Here is a 12,473-nt window from a genome sequence, read left to right on the forward strand (position 1 = left end):
TATACTCCCTGCCTTTTTGTATACCAGTGAGTTTACATCTAAAGACATCTACTGGTCAATTATGCATTACATGCAGGTGTCTGGATACTTCTGAGCGAACAGTGTACAGTTTGTGCAGTTATCCCCAAACAGCCGAAAAGGAAATTGACTTTCCAGATACTGGAAATACATTTTCTGGTGATTTTCCATAAGTATATTTAGAGAGATATATAATCTGGTGCTAGAGGGTAATAAACTGTCTGCTGTCACTGGATCATGATGGGCACAAAGTGGTAAGACTCAAGGTGCAAGAAGTAATGATCTGTAACATCTACATCTACATCTACATGTATATGGTTTCTCTGCAATTCACACTTAAGTGCCTGGCAGAGGGTTCATCCAACCATTTTACCCACTACTTCTCTACCATTCCACTCCTGAATGGCGCATGGGAAAAAGAAATACCTAAACCTTTCCATTTGAGCTATGATTTCTCTTATTTTATTATGATGATAATTTCTTCCTACGTAGGTGGGTGTCAACAAAATATTTTCGCATTCGGAAGAGAAAGTCGGTGATTGAAATTTCATAAGTAGTTCTTGCCGCAAGGAAAACCACCTTTGTTTCAGGGACTGCCACCCCAACTCGCATATCATATCAGTGACACTCTCACCCCCATTGCACGATAACATGAAACGAACTGCCCTCCTTTGCACTTTTTCGAAGTCCTCCATCAATCCTACCTGGTAAGGATCGCACACTGCACAGCAATATTCCAGCAGAGGATGGACAAGCGTAATGTAGGCTCTCTCTTTAGTGGGGTTGTCACATCTTCTAAGTGTTCTGCCAACAAAGCACAGTCGTCGTTTCACTTTCTCTACAGTATTATCTATGTGGTCTTTCCAATTTAAGTTGCTTGTAATTGTAATTCCTAGGTATTTAGTTGAATTGACAGCCCTTAGATCTGTGTGACTTATCATATACCCAAAATTTAATGGATTTCTTTAGTACCCATGTGGATGACGTTGCACTTTTCTTTGTTTAGTGCCAATTGCCACTTTTCACACCATACAGAAATTCTCTCTAGATCATTTTGTTATTGGAATTGGTCCTCTGATGATTTTAATAGACAGTAAATTACAGTGTCATCTGCAAACAATCTAAGGGGGCTGCTCAGATTATCACCTAGATCATTTATGTAAATCAAGAACAGCAGAGGGCCTATGACACTACCTTGCGGAACACCAGTTATCACTTCTGTTCTATTCGATGATTACCATCTATCATTATGAACTGTGACCTCTCTGAGAGGAAATCACGAATCCAGTCACACAACTGAGATGATACTCCATATGCACGCAATTTGATTAATAGTCGCTTGTGAGGAACTGTATCAAAAGCCTTCTGGAAATATGGAATATGGGAATAAAGAGCTAGCTGTATTGCACAAGAATGATATTTTCTGAATCCATGTTGGTTATGTATCAATAAGTCATTTTCTTCAAGGTGATACATAATGTTCGAGTACAGTATATGCTCCAAAATCGTACTGCAAATTGGGGTCAGTGATATGGGTCTGTAATTCAATGGATTACTCATATTTTCATCAATTGTTAAACTGTTGCATCTTGAGATAATTAAGATGAACTGTTCACCTGTTAATTACCTAACTGTTCAAATTTGTCAGATATTAAGATGAGTAACTTTCATAAAAAAAACTGAAAAGTAGAGTATAAGGAACTTCTGTCACTATGTCTGTCGACAAATTTTCTCAAGGTAGGGTTCTGTGTTGGATGGGTTTGTGAGTTGTAAATAAGAGGTGAAATTACTCTTTTTTGTATGTCTTCTTTTAGACTGGTTGTTCTTGATAAAAACAAATTAAATTTTTGTTGGTGAGTCACTGAAAATTAGACTTTTGATGAATCCCATAGCTTTCTAGAAGACAGTCTTACAAATAAGGCTAAGGCTATTCGGCCTGGGGTTGTGTGAGATTTTGGGGGAAAGAGAGGATAGGCATTATTCTAGTGCTACCTGGCTGTAGATCATGACGAGTTGGCTCATGATAGGAAGTTGGTGGCACAGCATTGAAAACTGCAATGAAAGGGAATAGGGACACCATTTTGAAGTTATCCTTGGTTAAAACACAGCTTTTTTTTTACAGTTGATGTGCATTTTGTCACTTAAAGCTACTCTTGGCTTCAGAACACCACCATGAAGTGTACCACTTAAAAATAGTAACGACAGCCCCCATACAGCAAGAAGTTGAGTGACATTGAGTGACACATGAGTTTTGTGTGACCCAGTGATTTGAAATTACAGATGGATACTGAAGACTGATGAAATACAAATCAAAATAGCAAAACTGACTGTGTGGAAAATTTATTAGATAGCATGAGAACTAGTTTTAGAGAATTTATAGCAGGAACAATATAATTATGGCATAGGTTTTATGATAAAAATTGCACAGGATGCACGAAATTGGTAAAGAGAGCGAGGTGAAAAAAATGGATGAATCTATCTTTCCTGTTCCTGCCTTGCCTCTCAATTCAGAGTAGCTCTTCTTTCTTCTCCTCAGAGTATTCATAGCTTTCAATTACTTTTTCCTACTTTATGCCCATCTGTTTCTCTCTCTGAAGTATCTTAATAAAAAGATTTGTTATGTCTGTGAATACTTCCATTTTAAAAGTTTGTGAGAAGACATCTTTTCTGTCCTGCATTGCTGAACTTCACTTTGTATTGCTGATCTGAATGAAATAATATGTTCATATAGTCAAGTCAGCAAAATTCATCCAACAGTTTGTTAACCCAAAGACCATACATTTTCATTAAACAGAGTTAGTATAGCACATTACACTTTCATTCATAAAGAAGGTAAAAGTATCTGAAGCAGTTTTTTTAATTAATATGCAGAGTCTGAACTGTATGTATTTGACCGAGGAAGAAGTCACACTCATGAAATTACGCTTAGTGCCTAGTACATAAAAACTGACCTGGATTTGATCAATCTGAGAAGCTGAAAAATCCACTGTAATGTTCGTTGCACTCTCAGGTGTTTGGAATGAAATGACACGCAAGCAGAAAAATGTGTATGCATCTTGAAGAATAATAAATATCTCATTTACTTATTTACCCCTCCTTTGCATTTTATTGGTTCTTAGTTTTTCTATATATTCTGTATCACAAGTCCAATGCTAATAGAGGATGCAGTTTGGTTCAACCCAAAGAGAATTAATAAGATGGTACAAAATTTTTAAGTGTAGGAATGCAGAGGGAAATTTATACTCATTTAAAAGAAGTGAAGTACTGATACAGAGTTTGAGACAACATTTCTATGATACTGGTTGTTGTGTAACAAATAATATACATGATTTGTTGGGAAATGAAGAAATGTAGCTGTTTTTGGAATAATAGAGAATACTTAAGTATTTGTTTCATAGAGAAACTATAACAGTAGGAAAAAATATTGTTTTAAAAAGGAAATTAATTCATCATATGCTTTCTGTAAATATGCAAAAGTGTATCAAAACAAATTTATTAGTATACCACCATCTAGAAAACATTGCTGACAGATAGAACTAACACAACATTTTCTTCATTATTCTCATCATTTTTTCCCCATATCATACAGCTGCTGCTTCTTACAAATCTTAACTTCGAAGAGATGATGCCCCACCAAAACAGTTTCTTGTGAGATTAAAATACGCTGTCAAGCAGAAGTAAATTTTCTTACTCAGTGATTTGAATGCGGAAGAAATCATGTGTGAAAGCTGGAAGAAACAGCAGAAACAAAAATAGAGGTGGTTGTTGAACAGTTTATTTGAGAACATCATGTTTAACAATGTATGGGATCTATGGATAGGCATTTACTTCATTATGCCCACTGAAATTTACTCAAACTGTGGGTAAATATATCTGATAAGAGGGGGATGTACTATATGCCACAGCAAGAAACAAAAAGTACCAAAATATGTTTAATTATCTGCTGAAAAATAAGTATAGGTCTGTACCATTCTTAGAGGACGGCTGGATTTGATAAACTGAAATACAAAAGAAATAACTCATTCAATGTTTAAAAGTTTTATTGGCATTGAAAAAGCACACACTTCATTCCACGATTATCACCAACCGTGGTATTCGAAGAGTGGCGGGCGGTTTAATACCTCCTGACTCATGGGCTGGACAGAGTATGAGGAAAGGAATAGACAGGAAACATGTTATGGCAACAGGTAACAGCAAGCTGAATGGAGTAAGAAGACAGGGTGAACTAACGGATGCTATTGTCTTTTTTGAGAAACTGGATAGTCAAACACACAATCAACTGAAACTCACTTACTCTTTGTCCTCATATGAAAATATGGGATTGCGTAAATCATTCTGAATTTACAATTTCTAAATTTAAAATCCCATCTATGTGAATTATTTATATTGGTATATTTATACAAACATTTTATTGCATTTGTTATAGGTGTTACTGATAAAACAGTAAGTCAAAATTTTCTCTGCAAACAAACTGTTGACATAGCTAACTGTTGTGTCATTGTTTGAATATATGCATACGGGAATATAAAGTGTGTTGTTCTTTTTTTCAGGTTGTTTTTTCTCAGTATACATAGTAAAAATTGTAGAACTCTACATACTGGTGGTACTTCAGATTTACATAATTAATAATCTGAAAAAAACTGAAGACCTATTTCATACAAAAATAAGAAACTAGGTGAGTTAAAAGCATATTGAGGATAATCTAGAACCAGTCTATTGCTCCAAGCTGAAAGTAAGTATAAAAATTTCTTCTGGACAAATTTTTGTTTGTATTATTTGCAGGAAGAGAGGAATTTGAAGTACTCCCCAGTTTCATTTGCTTGCGAAAGATGGAGGGAAAAATTACATCTTTATAATTTCAAATATTATAATTCATTTAACAACATAAAGTAACCATTAGGTATCTTCTTTAACTGTCAACAATAAACATTGTCAGGTGTAAAACAAACAATGGCGTCATATTTACATTTTATGTACATGATGCAATACAAAGAAGCAGTTATAAAAATGATCATTTGAGTGTAGTTTTAATTGACTCATATTGTAAGAATGAAAGCAAGCTGAATGCTTCACAAAGTTCCAGATGTTTTTTTATGTAAATATATGAAGTTCCTGTACATCACTTTGACTGTGTTATACAGACAAGTTATACATGTTTTTACTTTTGGCAATAAACAGAATGGTTTGATCCACTGGCTCTAGATGGCATGCTATGCCTACACTTGGGCTATTACATAATAATTTCATATACTGCCTGGAATTTATTTGGCGGGTTGCCTATGTAAAGACTGACTAAATGGAGATGTCTCCATTGTGCTTCTCAAGCTAAATCCTTCCAAAAAGGCCATATTGTTTTAAAATGTCTGCCATAACAAATAATAATCGTTGTGTTTTTTACTTTTGTATTACTCATTTGATGAGTAGCAGTTATAGCATGTCCATCAAAAAACCAATGATAGGTAATCTTCTTTCTCATCAAACAGGAAGTAGGGAACAGATGCATATTATAATAGTACAAATGCTTTTTTGTTTGTGTCCATCCAGACCACTTCACAATTTTATGGATTTTGTTCACTTGCACACACCATGCATTCAACAATTACACAGGTTAGTTTTTTCTTATTGCAAAAGCTGTATGTACACTGTATAAACATAACCTCACATTTTAATAGTCTACACTCTTACATCATGAGGGAAGGGTTTTCTAAAAACTATACAGATATATAGAAATGAAGAAAATAAAATTCACACAAATATCTTCAAAAGATGAGTATTTGCACAACACATATCAATTCGTATTATACTCTACATACAGACCCAAGGTCATTATTGCTCTGCCAATCAAAACTCCCATCCGTGAGCTATTAACAGGGGCATAATTTATTTAAGGAGTTTGAGCTTTCCTGTTATGATTTTGATGGGAATTTGGGATATGTAACATTTCAAAAATTATTATTTGCCACTATTAATTACATTAATACATTTCACTTTAGTGACAAAATGCAAGTTAAAGCCATTCACTATAGTTACAATATACAATACAAACAGTTATGAGTCACTGACATTAAACCATCTTAAAGTTTTTATGCCAACACCTGTACAGAAAATAGGTTTTACTTATAGAATAAACTGCTAAGTACTGCAACTATATTTCAACTGATTTGCTGTCAACTATGATTTTAAGTAATTGGTTTCAAGGCTGACACATTTGATGCACACAACTATTAATGACAGACTTCAGGAAGCTGAAATATTCATCCAAATACTGTAATGGAAGCAGGTACATTCATCATAAACTAATCTTAACAAGAGTCAAATATTAATAATACCAATTTTTATAACCCATTAATATCAATTGCAGCTCCATTAACTGCTCGTAAAATCAGTCACCAGAACTGATCAGATGTAAATGATAAAGAAAAGTGATTTTTTTTATGTTGAACATTATCTATTTATCAATTACTATTAATAATTTAAGCATTGGTGTTGGCATACTGTTTTGTAAGGTATGTTGCTAACATACAGAGAATTACACTTTGTACCAATGTATATTTGTGAGGTTATGTAAGTTTCTCTTCATTACTGACTAAATGGAGACAGAGGAATGTTACAAATATTAATCAACACATATAAAATTTTCAAATTGTAACAAATATGACTAGTGTCACTTTCCTATGATATATTTATCTAATTTAAGGTTAACATCAGACTTTTGTTTTCAGCCCTATTAAAAATTAACTGTTCAAAAAATAGATGTAATACATAACACAACATCTAACATTTTGTTCGTGGTGGCATTTCACTATTATTGATGGACGTGCTATAGCCACTTTGGACAGCTTTTAAGTAACTGAGTTGCACATTTTCTGTTGTTGGATTTGTTTTTCTCAAAACTTTCACAACCTGATGAACTTCATCATGTCCATAACAGAGTGTATGCATTATTCGTGGATCCTTCCTGGCTGTTCTTACATAGAGCATTAAAAGCAGTTTGGATATGTATAGTATATCTGTAGTCCAAATTGTGAAGTACCTGCATACCATGCTACAAGCAATGTAGCAAATTTTCGTGTTCTACATTGGGAACTTCTTAGCTATAATAATGTAATGGACAAGTAAAGGTCAGGGTAACAAGGGTAGGGAGAGTGGACAGTTCATTTTGTTGAGGAATGAATTGAAACGCCATAACTGGTAAAATTTCGAGCTAGGCAAAAAGCTAAATTCAACTCTATATTAGCTTTCACACAGCCCAAAAACACAAGCACTTAAAACAGTGCTCAAAACTAGTTTGTCTCACAATCAAGTATTCAACAAGAAATTATCTTGAGTTTTTCTTACTGTACATAATGGTTTCAATAAATTAGACTACGTGTTTTATTTATATAATCTCCGTGTGAGCGATCAAATATCCTTGTAATATATCTTTTTACTTCGGAATTTGTAATAATAGCTCCACTTTTTCAAAACTATGTAGTAACAAATATCACCACTGGGGAATTAAAAAAACAACTCCCCGCAAACAACCTCGAGCTTCGGCAGGAACTATCTCCTGCCCTGATGCAAACACGCATGCATGCAACAAAGACATATTTTCTCTCCCGAGATTCGTACAGCCTCCGTGCAACAATGTTCTTTTAGACAACGGCGGAATGAATTGGGCTAACAGTATATAACAACTCGCGACCTGACGAAAGTTCTAGAGGCCTACGTGGCGCTACCGAAAATATCGTTCTGCAGTTTTTTTCCAACATGGCCGCGAAATATAAGCGACGTGGTTAAGTTGCATGGAAGTATAAATACACCTATATGTTACTACAGACTTGTTTTGCCTACAGCGCATCAGCAGGTAAATGATTTGGAGTATTAGTAATAGTAGTTTCCTTCCTTTAATAATACCTAGTTACTTTAGCTTCTCTGTAAAATGATGTGCCCTTCCTCTAAAATACTAGCAGAACGAGAGAAATTGTAGTGAAGCAATAATACGGCAGGCTTTGATCTGCATTACTTAATTAGTTACTTAGATCAAAATCTAGTTAGATTTTATATTGATTCATGTTTTCTCTTAAAATTAATAACATGGTGTTTAATGTGAAGAAAAGCTGTTTTCTTTTAGTTAGTACTTTATTTTTAAATCATCTTTTGTAAAGTCAAATTCTCTTCCCAAGGAAATCCTAACATTACTTCTACTGAGAGGGTTTGATAATATTGCTAAGTGGAAAATATCTACAAGTTACTCATGTCTTTTTATATTAGGTTGCTGTTGCCAGACATGACACTAGTTCATCACAAGGCTCTGGCACGTTAGTGGGGAGATAATGGCAACTTGGAATAAAGGAACTACAACTGTCATTACCAGAGTGAGAGAAAGATCTAAGAGTGAGAATGTGAAAGATATAAATATAGAAAGAAAACGAATTTTACCCAGAGGAATTCTTTTTCCTAATTTACCAACAATTGGTTTCGTGTTGGGCTGAGAAGTGATCACGGGTAGAGGGAGTGGAGGAAAGGGCATTATTCGCAGCTTGCACTCGGAGCACGTAATAATTACTTGTAACAATCACGGATCGCACCGCACTTGACACATCGTCGACACATCCCGTATTGGCTCGATATGCATCTATAGACGCCAAAAACGCCTACGTTATTTAAAAAACTGTAATTGTAATAAAAAACTTATGGCAAGAACAAAATGAGTTGAGTTTCAAGTTCCTCCCCACACAACGTACATAAAATGTACGCTCACTCGATTGTTCTTGTCTTGCACGCAGAAGCACCATGAGCTCGAAGAAGCTGATCCAGCAGCAGCCCCAGATGTCTTCATGAGATGCCTCACAAGACTTGACAAAACAGCGAAAAAGCATCTTTCGCTTCCTGCACTGTAACAGAAACACCAAAAAACAATTGTACCACAGGCAAGAATCAGCAGATTTACACGCAACAAATGTGTTTCTGATTAAAAAACACCTTAATAAGTTAGAATGGCATTAGGAAGCAGAAATATCTTTATTAAATAAAATTTATAATTTAGATAAAAACTGTGTTCAGCGTTTTGGACAAAAAGAAACATCCGTGAACTGTTACACGGTTTTGTTCACTTCCTCAGAGACAAGATTGCGTATGCTTCTGTTACAGTGTAATAATACCTTTTTAACATTTCCTAAAGCAGGAAAAACTCATAGGTTTATATGAGCAAAATTTAAGAAACTAACTGCCATATAGCGATCTTCATTTTATTCATTAGTGTACTCCAGATATTGAGCGTAATTTAAAGTCTACGAACAGGATGGTGGTGAACCTTCCCCGTACGATTATTACATGAGGAATATTATTAATGTGGTAGTATTTGTTTTTTCCAAACAAATGAGTCATAAAAAGATAATTTTCGAATGAATCCAACACATACAGATATGAATTCGTTTGTAATGAAATTCAAATACATACTCTGCACGCTAACTGTAAACTGTCTGAGGAGGTATGTGATATCTGAGAATGAATGAATGATTTCATTTATTGTCTCCAAGGCCAGTCTTCATGTAAATGATAAATCAGCGAACTTGTGTTGACAGACAAAATTCAATACCGTAATAGAAATGTAATACAGTAGGAACTTAGGCGCATATAGAGAAAGTACCGAGTGACATTGTTGCCTGGATGACCTCGTTATAGTCCGCGTAACACAGGATGGCCGGCTAATTTTTAACCGTTCTACGAATCCCTATTTATTAGCTGCTGCTGGCCAATAAGATTCATTTTCTTTCCGAGAGGTTGGGGTGCAAAAAATGGTTCAAATGGTTCTGAGCACTATGGGACTTAACTACTGAGGTCATCAACTACGTAAACCTAACGAACGTAAGGACATCACACACATCCATGCCCGAGGCAGGATTCGAACCTGCGACCGTAGCGGTCGCGCGGTTCCGCACTGTAGCGCCTAGAACCGATCGGCCACCCCGGCCGGCCTAGGGTGCGAAATACTGCTACACAGCGAGTCTCTTTCTTGCAGGCTGTGCTGTTGCTTTGATTTGCAATGCAGTTTTATTCACAGAGCGACCCAATTGTTCATTAAACTCTTGATATTTTTTTGTACCAGTATAGCTGTTAATGGATACCGTATCTGTAAATGTGTTAGTGTGATTTCCAGGTAAATACGTTAGGTGGCAGCAGTAAGGGGTATTATTTACCATGTTTACAGCGTTTTTAAACGTATCAAAGCGAGCCTACTATTTCTGACATTTTGAAGACACAAGAACAGACTGTAGAAGCATGTGGTGTCGGCAAGAGAGCTGTACAGCGAATTGTAAGCAAAGTGTCAGAGCTGTACAAAACCCCAGGAAAAATTGGCTTTGTGTTGCCTGGAAAGCATCGAAATCGGAAGACACCTATAACACTAATGGATGGTTTTTACGAGGATGTTTTCAAGCCCTCCGTGTTTGAAATGTAAAATGGCGAATGCCTGACCTCTCAAAAATATGTTCCAATTATACATGAGAAATTTGGCTTCGAAGGTAGCGCTTCATCAATGGGACGAATTTTAAAAGACACTGATTTTAGATATGTAATGATGGGACAATGTTTTGAATCGAAAGAAATGACATAGCTGCAACACGAGCCACATACCTGAGACCTGAGAAAGACACGAGAAATAACAGAAGAACGTAGTTCAGCGGTGTATTACATTGATGCAACGTGGTGAATCAGAATCAATCCAGGAAAACATGTTGGAAAGTGAGTGGTGGTACTGGCGGTTTTAAATTTCTCACAGGAGAAGATTCTTGGACAATTGTGTGCACTCAGGCTCTACTTCCGGTTTTATTTCTGGAAGCATACTTGTACTGAAGTGCAAGGAAACAGCAGTGACTACCGTTCAGAAATGAACGCTATTACTTTCAAGAAGTGGTTCGCTGAACACTGCTTGCTATACGTTGCTTCGAAGTAGGTCACTGGAATTGACAAAGCCAGTTACCGTTTAGCTGTTGCCGAGAAAACAACGAGTACAAATACCCGAAAAGCGGATATTGTGCTCTGGCTTAAGAATGTTCCGCATAAGTGTAGTCGAAGTGAATTAATTTGGGCAAAACCTAAAGGTTGTGTGGCAGGAAAGAATTACACATTTAAGGTAGCAGACATTGAATCGCTTTTGCGTGAAGCAATAGACATAATCTCCCCTTAAGCGTGGACAGACTGTGTGCGGCATGATGGAAAGCTTCAGGAAGGGACTGATATGGAGGTAAAAGATGGACATACGCCTTGTTATAAGTTATAAACAGATGGTTCGGACGCAGACTCAGATAACAGTAACGATGGAATTACGGTGTAGAATTGGAATAAAGTAACGTAAAAACAGTTCTTGTTTTCTTCATGGTTAAAAAAAAATCTTGTTTGTCAACATATCAATTGCATAAATAATGTATGAGACTCTCCTAGCCTTTATCGATTGGGAATTTGTATCCTAAGCGGCATGCAGGCATTCACTTGTTATTAATAGCTTAACTATAATTTTCATCATATTGCTCAGCACCTAGCTTGTTATTACTAGAGAAATTTAAGCTTATACCAGTGTGTACTATGCTCTATATAATCGCGAGAATGCGACAACATAAATTAGTCAAAAATACCGATATTATGACAGATAACGACTCTCATTTTCCAGGCATAGAAAGAAAAATGTCTTAAAATAACAGCGAAGGTTACGTGTCGAGATATCGGAGGTTTCCAACTTTATGGGGCACCATTCTATGGAGTTATTCGAAAAAGACTGATTGGTGGTTGCTTGTTCCATGGATCATAAAGTGCGATCTCTCACTGTAATGGTTGGTTGGTTGGTTGGTTTGGGGAAGGAGACCAGACAGCGTGGTCATCGGTCTCATCGGATTAGGGAAGGATTGGGAAGGAAGTCGGCCGTGCCCTTTCAGAGGAATCATCCCGGCATTTGCCTGGAGTGATTTAGGGAAATCACGGAAAACCTAAATCAGGATGGCCGGACGCGGGATTGAACCGTCGTCCTTCCGAATGCGAGTCCAGTGTCTAACCACTGCGCCACCCCGCTCGGTCTCACTGTAATGTAGTACGAGTTAGTTTACCCTCTTACAACATACTGACCATTTAAATGACACACACACACACGCACACACACACACACACACACACACACACACACAGATTTAAAAAAAATCCTACTAGGTAGAAGAGGTCGTCAAGCAAATATATTGATTTCAGTTTGTGTTTGAAGTTAATTTTATTGTGTCTTACATTTTTATTTATAATATAGTCCATAACACACTTAAAGGAAAAATTCTGTAAGCATTTTTGATGAATTAGCCGTTAGAGAATAGTCTTTGAGAAAAATTGTACTTGACATATTCATAAAGCTATGTGCGCTGTTTTCACCTTCTGAGGTCATGCGGACTATATCTGTGGGGCAGCGGATACAACGTTGTCAATACGTGAAATAAGAT

General features: G+C 36.2%; 1 protein-coding gene across 1 annotated transcript in view; it reads right to left on the minus strand.

Annotated features, from left to right (window-relative positions):
- Nucleotides 1-4,040: 4,040 nt before the first annotated feature.
- The window catches only part of LOC126481917 (potassium voltage-gated channel protein Shaker), a 1,005,443-nt gene continuing 997,010 nt past the window's right edge, over nucleotides 4,041-12,473 (minus strand). The window contains exon 12 of the mRNA XM_050105876.1: nucleotides 4,041-8,894. The gene's annotated coding sequence lies outside the window, so the exon portion shown is untranslated. The remainder of the gene's footprint in view (nucleotides 8,895-12,473) is intronic.

The sequence above is a fragment of the Schistocerca serialis genome, chromosome 5, assembly GCF_023864345.2.
Source record: "Schistocerca serialis cubense isolate TAMUIC-IGC-003099 chromosome 5, iqSchSeri2.2, whole genome shotgun sequence".
Classification (NCBI taxonomy): domain Eukaryota; kingdom Metazoa; phylum Arthropoda; class Insecta; order Orthoptera; family Acrididae; genus Schistocerca; species Schistocerca serialis.